The sequence below is a fragment of the Megascapheus bottae genome, chromosome 19 (genome assembly GCF_031878675.1).
Source record: "Megascapheus bottae isolate mThoBot1 chromosome 19, mThoBot2.hap1, whole genome shotgun sequence".
Classification (NCBI taxonomy): Eukaryota; Metazoa; Chordata; class Mammalia; order Rodentia; family Geomyidae; genus Megascapheus; species Megascapheus bottae.
The window spans coordinates 30,952-39,486 of record NC_143527.1 but is presented as its reverse complement, the minus strand read 5'-3'; the positions used below and the strand labels follow the sequence as shown (position 1 = coordinate 39,486).

The following is an 8,535-nucleotide window of genomic DNA, read 5'->3' as shown; positions in this document are numbered from 1 at the left end:
TGCCAGCAGCAGTTGTCTGGTGTAATAGACAGCCCTTATGATTGGCAGGGTTTGAGTGTGAGGAACATGGATACAACTCTGGTCTGGACCCTATGGCTAATGTTGAAAGTGGAGATACAGGGGTGTGGGGGAGGTGGTTCAGTGTTAGGAAATTGCAGCTCATTCTGAGCAGGAACAAATGGAAATGTCCAAGGGCTGGTGTCCAGCCTGATGATATTTCCAAATTTAGAGTTTTGTGCTCCAGCTCCTCACAGGGCCACCCTCTCTGAGAGCCAACTCTTTGGAATCAGAACTGAATGAAAGATGTTGTCCTTACCTGTCTGCTATATGTTTTCACAGAAGTTCCTCTGTCCCTGGCTCATGGAAACCCTTGCTGGTGGTAAAATTGTGGCATCTTGAGCACCAGTCAAGCATCCTTGGCCTAGGGTGATTACTAATGGGCAAGGTGTTCGGGTTTCTGAGAAACAATTGCCAGTCAATCTTGGCTGAGTCTCAGCATTGCCCAGGAGAACTTAATGAGACAGAAGACAACAGCATGAAGAGAAAGAAGAGAGTGCAGCTAAGAGAACATCTCAGTCCCTGGGACTACCCTCACAGTCAGGAGAGCCTCATTTCTCTCTCACTGTGCAGCAACATTTTTCTCACTGACAGTATCCTGAAGCCTCAGAGCCTGTGATTAGTAGGTTCTTGTCTCCCGTACTTCAATTTCTACATCTGAAATGGAGCGAACAGTTTCTAGCCTAGCAGCTTGGGAGGATTGAGTGACGTAACCTGTGACATACCTGTGTGGCAGGTAGTAGCCATCCTGTTTCCTGTGTGCAAATCCTTTTAGACGCAAGGTGCTCCTGCTGACTTGGGAGCTGGAATCTGATTTTGGAGCTGTGCTTTCCCTTGCTTTTCACATTTTTTAAAATTTAATTTAATTTTATATTTTAAATTAAAGAACTTATTAACATTGATTTTACATCATATTTCAAATGATATATTTAACAAACAAGTATTCAAGAAGGGAATCCTACAATCACTGGCACTTAGATTTTAGAACATAATTAAAATTAGGCTAAGGGTTTGTATGTCATAGATACATATTAATCTATGTAATACAACATTATGTCTATAGAGTCATAGTTTTTATGTCTAAGTAATTGTGTTTATATTTCCAATACCATGTCCATAGCATTGGGTATGCGAATATTGAGTCTTCACTCTTGTACTGTTTGGATCTAATAGCCACATATTAAGCTTTTCACATTTTTATGTCTTCCTCTGATAGGCACCAAAGCCATTTCCACAGGAATTTTGAGATCACCTGCATTCTCCCCTTTTTTCTTTATTTCTTTCTTTTTGCATTCTTCCCCTTTTCAACGGCTCATCTTTGAGAGCAGCTGAGCTTATTTTCATTGTACAAAAATGTGTCATTATGGCATTACCATGCATAATATACTTTGGTCAGATTTACCTCTTTTATTCCTTTTCTTATGCCCTCCCTCATTTTAAATAATAGCAGGCTTCCTTACTCTCTTTTCATACATGCACAGGAACCAGTTTGCCTGGACTTGCCCTCCTTCACACTGTCCCTGCCCCCCTCTGCTTGTTCCCACTCTGCTGGTTCTGTTTTGCACGTGAGTGCACAGTTTATCCGTCCCTCTGTTCTACCCTTGAGCGTGTATGTTACCCTTCACTGTAATGTGACTATGGAGCTGGGGGGTTCTCTGTACAGCCCTCATGGGGCACTTCTTGACCTTAGTTACCTAAGGTACCCCATCCTCTGTCAGATGTAATTCATGGGGGGACATAGCCTAGAGATGGAAATTTTTTCCAAGTGATGTAATGCTCACCTCACAAGGAGAATGGTGGTGGAGCAGAGGCTCCTGGATGTTCTTACTTGACAGGATAGCAGTGCCCAAAGGAGCAGAAGAGCAAGAGAGACGCATCCCATTTCAGCTGCTTTTACTGCTAGAGAAGATGCAGGACAGCCGGCAGAAAGCAATGCAACCCGTGGAGCTTGCATACTGTCTCCAGAGATACAATGGGCCATGTAAGATACTCCTCTAAGCAGTGGCTCCTGAGTGCTTATCTAAAGAGGGTGGAAGCCAGAGAGAAATTGTGGGAGGTAGAGGAAAGGTAAGGGGAGAAGAAGAGAGTGAGGGAGTGGGGGAGAGGAGGGAGGAGGGGCAGCTGAGGGGAGGGGAGATGGAGGAGGAGAGAAGGTTCAGATGGACAGTATTCTCTGATGCCATTGAGAATGATCAATTCTCATTGCTCATTCTATCATCACTTCAGGTCAGTGATTCGGTCCTCCTCTACTTCACTGTGATTCTGATCCTTTGTGTGTGACTGTTGACTTTTTTTGAGGTGTCATGTCTTTTCATACCTGCTGTGTTCCTATGTTAAGATTTGCTCAGCTGTGTGCCTGTGGCTCACGCCTGCAATCCTGCCTACTCAGGAGGCTGAGATCTGAGGATCACGGATCAAAGCCAGCCCAGGCAGAAAAGTCCCAATGAGACACTTTATCTCCAATAAACTACTTAGAAGAAGCTGTAAGTGATGCTGTGGCTCCAGTGTAGAGTGCTAGCCTTGAGAACAAAGGCTCAAAGACAGTGAATGTCCAGGCCCTGAGTTCAAGAAAAAAAGATTTACTCATTTAAACTCAATTTGTAGTTTGGGATTTTGGTTCTCTGAAAAATTTCCATTGAAAATTTGTATTCTGACAGAAATGGGTATTATCTGGGTTGATAATCATTTTTTTTTGCCAGTCCCGTGCTTGAATTCAGGGCCTGGGCACTGTCCTTGGACTTTCTCAAGGCTAGGGCTCTACCACTTAAGCCTCAGCACCACTTTCAGCTTTTTTCTGTATATGTGGTACCAAGAAATCGAACCCAGGTCTTCGTGTATGCTAGGTGAGCACTCTACCTCTAGGCCAAACTCCCGGCTCTGATAATCCATTTTTTACACTGGCTTAGGGATATAACTTAGTACTAAAAATCTCATTGATTCGATAACTGACCAAATATTTACAATAAGTAGAGTTCAGTGGTATGTGAAAACTGATGTTCTTATATAATACAGCAGGAGACTGGAAGAATAAAAGTTGGCTGGGTGCCAAGGGCTCATGCATGTAATTCTAGGTACTCAGGAGGCTGAGATCTGAGGATCGCTATTCAGAGCCAGTCCAGGCATGAAAGTCCATGGGACTCTTACTTCCAATTAACCACCAGAAAACTGGAAGTGGGAGCTGTGGCTCAAGTGGTAGAGCACTAGCTTTGAGCTGAAGAGCTCAGGGACAGTGCCCAGGCCCAGAGTTCAAGTCCCATGCCTCTCTCACACACACACACATACACAAAATAAGTAAAGAATTGCGAGGGCAAGGAAAGCTAGGGATAAAGAAAGAAGGAAAAAAGACGGTGGAGTAAATGTATAGTAGAATGCTTTGTAAGTGTAAGACAGGTAAAGTGAAAAGAAAAACTACAGAGAATGACAATTTTAAAAAGGGATAAAGGGTAAAACATTAAAAAGAAAGTCAGACACCTGTGGCTCACGCCTGTAATCCTAGCTACTTGGGAGGTTGAGATGTTAGGATCACCGTTTGAAATCAGCCAGGTAAGAGAGTCCATGAGACTCTTAGCTTCAATTAACTACCAAAAAGAGCCTGGAAATGGGGCTGTAGCTGTAGTTGTAGAGTACTAGCCTTGGGCCAAAAACCTCAGGGCCAGTGCCCAGGCCCAGAGATCAGCCTGCAGAACCAGTATTTAAAAAAATTTTTTTTTCTTAGAATGAATGCATGTTGGCTCTATCAGAAAGATTTTAGATGCGGTGTTGTGGTCTCTGGGTCCTTTCGGGGTTCTGGCGCAACTAAGCGTGCCCCGGGTGCAGTGTCCTGTGGTCAGGGAGCAAGGGCAGCTGCTGGGGTGAGGTGTGACTGGCCCTGTGCAGTAGACATCCCCGGAGGTGGTCTGTCCTCCTGGAACTCAGTGTGACCATCCTGGCCCTGCCAGGCAGCTGCTGGTGCTGCTGGTGGTGTCTGAGAACACAGCTGGCGTGTCAGAACGCGCTCTGCTTCTCCTGGATCCTGCAGTTGACCCAGTTCCTGCTCTGGCTACTCTGTGGCCGGCTTTTCCCTTTCCATCTAGGCTGCCAGTTTAACAGATCCTTTAGAGCAAGTAGAGCGGATGGGTTGCAGACTTTGACCCCTGTTCCATTCTGGTGTCATAAGTTTAAGAGGAACTGTCCAATTCAGTACCAAGAATACTTTCGTGTCCTGAGCGGCTCATAGGTAGTACATACTGACCTTTGGCAGAGTTAGGAAAAGAGATTGTAAAAGTCAAGTAGTGAGCATTGGTGCAGCCAGGGTGTCTGGTCCTGGGACATCTCCAGCGCCCTCACTACTATGCTGTTACTTCTTTCTAACCAGTGTTTGTCCAGCATGATGCCGCTCAGCTTTACCTCACGTTCTGGAACCTAATTAAGGATCAAATACCTGATGTGGGCTTGGTAAGCACCTGAAGCTGGAGGAGTCAGAGGACCCGTAGAAGTCTCTCACCATTGTTTATGCCACGTGCAGTGAGGGTACCTCGGAAGCCCAGTGTTCTTTCCCCCACCCACTGCACCCTTGTGTGCAGGGCAAGCGGCGTGAGGGGCTAGGCAGTCTAACAGGTCCAGCTCTGGACATCAGCCTAACCTGTCCTTGGCTCCTTCTTACAGGTGGAGAAGCTGCAGGCCCTGTACACGATACAGGTCAAGGATTCCTTGGTTTGCCTCAGCTATACTGGAGAGAGCAGTAGGACCAGCTGTATGCCGACCCTCCCTCTTCCCCTGTATGACATGGACTCAAAACCTCTGAAAATGCTGGTGAGAGACCTGGTGAATCAGCTTTGCCAGTGCCCTGTTGTTTGCGTCATTTCCCTTTGATATTAAAAATAATTCTGTTTCACTTGCATAGCTCTAGAGGGTCAATTTCATTGACCAGAAAAAGTTCTCTCTCCTATTTCTACTTTTCTTATACTGTTCTACTAACAAGGGCCCCTCCCGTTTTTTCCCCCCCAATTCATGGAAGATCCTGGCACATGTAGCAGTAGTAGTGGGGGCTATTTAGAAGAGTGCAGGGTAAAGTGGAAGCAAAGCACCCCTCACCTTTGGGGGTGGGCTGCTTTCTTGATGGAAATGGTCCGCTGACATTGCCTGTCCTTTGTTCCCCTCCAACGGACAGGAAGACACTCTGTGCTACTTTTTCCACCCTAGAGAGTTAGCTAACAAAAGCAAGTGATTCTGTGATAACTGTGGATGAAGACACGTGGAAACCAGGTACTCAAACCTCAGATTCAAAAGCTTCCACTGTGGGTTTCCTGGCCAAGGCTTCCCAGACACCTTCAGTGCTCTTCATGATGTGTGGTGGGGTGGGGTCCGGGTGGGGCTGGTGCCAGGATCCCTGGGCTTCCCATGCAGCTTCACTGAGAGCTGAAGGGCAGGGAGAGTGCGGGGCCAGGTGGTGGTGGTGGGGAGTGTGGGGGTTTTCTCTCCAGTTTTAGACGAACTCCCTACAACAGACGCCTGCTCCTAGGGTTTCAAGGGCCTGTGTGCAGCCCTGGGAAGCTCATGGCTTTTGTCTGAGATCTGCAGTGCTGTGACAGTCAAGTGTCACTTGAGTCTCGGAGGAGCTGAACAGAGTCACCAACAGGAGCCTTTAGCCCTGCAGTGTGTCTCCTACACTCCTCTTCCAGGGGAGAAGAGTAAACCACCAGCCCTGGCATTTGACAGTGATCTTTGATTTTGCAGGTCTTGAAGATGATGCATTTTCCCCAAACTTTGGCCGTTCACCTTATGCGATTCTCCATTAGAAATTCACAGACTGAGAAAATCTTCCACTCATTGCATTTCCCTCAGAACTTGGATCTCAGTCATGTTCTCCTGACCGAGCAACAAGACCCAGTGAGGCCATGGAGCAGGTGAGGTATTCCCACCTTTCTGGATCCATCTCACCAGACAGGACTTCCTTCAGGCTCAGCTGCTCTAACCCCTCAGCTGTTAGATGGTACCTACTCAAGAATTCTCCAGGTCCAGGTTCTTACCAGCCAAGGCCAGTGATTGGGTCTCTTGCTGGCTTCCACTGTGGGGTGAGGTGAGCAGCTGTGCTGGCTGCACACTGGCTGAGGAAGGGCAGCGTCTCATGCAGTGAGGTCTGCCTCCTCTGAGCACTGCGCTCATCTGAGAATGTATGCTGTTTGCTGGCCAGGCCAGGGGAGTACCGAGGAAGACAGGTGGTCCTCAGGTTGTTGTGAGTCACAGGAGCGAAGGTGTATTTCAGGCAGAGTATTTATTTATTTTACCAAGTATAGTGGCACTGCCTAAAGTCTTTGCAGTGGGGAGACACAAGCCAGAGGATCATTGGTTCAAGGCCAGCTTGGGTTACATGGTAAGACCTTGTCTCACAAGAGCAGAAAGAAAGGGGCCAGAAGTGTGGTCTAGTGGTGGAGTGCTGGCCTATTATGCATGAAGACACTGGTTTGATTCCTAGGTTCCACCTCCAGAGAAAAGACAGGAAGTGACGCTGTGGCTCAAGTGGTAAAGCTCTAGCCTTGAGAAAACCCAAGGACAAGTGCCCAGGCCCTGAGTTCAAACCCCAGGACTGGCAAAAAAAGAAGAGACCAAGATGAAACAAAGGCTCCAGAATCCCCTCCCTAAACCCTTCCCCAAACCAAACCAAAAAAAAACTTCCCTTTGGATAACTGGCCGGCCAGTGTTATCCACCCTTCTTTTCTTGGGGGTTAAAACAGATCTTTTCTTGGGGGGTTTCCACTTTCCTCAGAGGACAAAGATTGACCAATCCCTACTTACTGTATGCATGTATGCAATATAAAGCAAGGCATTATAGTTCTGGATTATAATGTTTCCTTTTAAGTAGCTATGAGATTCTCCAGGCTAAGGACTTTTCTCTAGGACCTTTGAAGTACCAGTGCCTAGCACAGAGCGGTAACAAATGCATGGCAAAACATGCTTCCTTCAAGACTAGGGCTGGGGAAGGCGGGATAAATCTCTGAGAGCCTTGTCTTCTTCCAGCCTGAAGGGCAGTATGAACTCTTTGCTGTGATGGCCCATGTCAGGGTGGCCAACTTTGGTCACTATTGTGCTTATATCCAGAATGCAGTGGATGGAAAATGGTTCTGCTTCAACGACTCCAATGTTGGCTGGGTGAGACTTATCATCCACATGTTCTCTTGTTTTGAATTAGCCATCACTAGTAAATCCTCAGCAGAGTTGAAGACACAGTATGGCCTTCTATTTTGTGTGTAGGAGCTGGGGAGTTCTGTGGTTCAAAGCTGTTTCTCTGTCTAGATTTATTGCTTTTTTCTAGTCCTGGGGCTTGAACTCAGGGCCTGGGTGCTATCCCTAATCCTCTTTGTGTTCAAGGTTAGCACTATAGCACTTGAGCCACAGTGCCATTTCCAGCTTCTTCTGGAAGTCCCACTGACTTTCCTGCTTGGGTTGTCTTTGAACCACAGCCTCCTGAGTAGCTAGGATTACAGGCCTGAGCCACCAGTGCCCAGCTGGTTTATTGCTTTCTAAGAGTCTGCTTGCTTCAGTGTTTAGATTTCTGGCCCTGTGGGTCCAGTGCCTTGATGTTTTATGCTCTGTAGGAAACGTGTGAAACCAGAAATTAGAAAGATGCAAGATAAAACTTTGGGGGGATAAGTGTAAAAGTTTAAAGATGAGTGAGGACATTACAGAGGACATTTTTATACAGGGCATCGTGTCACCAGCTATCATCACAGTGGGCAGATTACAGAGCCCTGTATTCCCTGAATACTTCCTAGCTACCGGCTAGGAGCTGCTGTCATCTCTGTGTTCTTCCAGGTGTTCTGGGAAGACATCCAGTGCACGTAATCACTATTGCTGGTAAGAGAAGCACATGCGTGACGGAGTGTGTTGGGTTCTCAGAGCTTTATGAAAGTTGCATGGATGAATTATTGCCTTTATTCTGAGCATTCCCTAGTTACTAAACCATTCTGTCCATCTTTCAACACTCATCCCATTACACCATACTTCTCTGAGAATGAAGGCTTCAGCAGTGCTCAGGTATAAGTATCTTCTGTAACTATGCACATGTGGTTTCTGGCCTCTTATTACCTGATCCTAATTTAACATCTGAGCAAACGCCTCCTTGTGCTTTCATAATCATGGCCTTCTCTACTGTGCAAAGCCTTTACTGATGCACTCAAGCAGATTGGTAGGAAATCTTATTTGTTTTCATTGCTTCTTGAGCATGCCTCCTTTATTACTTCCAAATTTTTTATTTTTTGCTTATATGACTCCCCCCACCCCATTAGACCATGTACCTTTTTTTTGGTGCTGGTTCTGAGGTTTGAAGTCCAGTCCTGGGCATTGTCCCTGAGCCTTTTTGCTCATGCTAGCTCTCTACCACACATCCTGCTTTTGGGTGGGTAATTGGAGATAAGGGCATTAAATACTTTCCTGCTCTGCTGGCTTTGAATAAATCCTTAGATCTAAGCTTCCCGAATAACTAGGATTACAAGTATGAGC

At 46.4% G+C, this 8,535-nt stretch overlaps 1 pseudogene; it reads left to right on the top strand.

Moving 5' to 3' along the window:
* Window positions 1-347: 347 nt before the first annotated feature.
* LOC150049525 (ubl carboxyl-terminal hydrolase 18-like) lies at window positions 348-8,327 on the top strand (annotated as a pseudogene).
* Window positions 8,328-8,535: the final 208 nt, after the last annotated feature.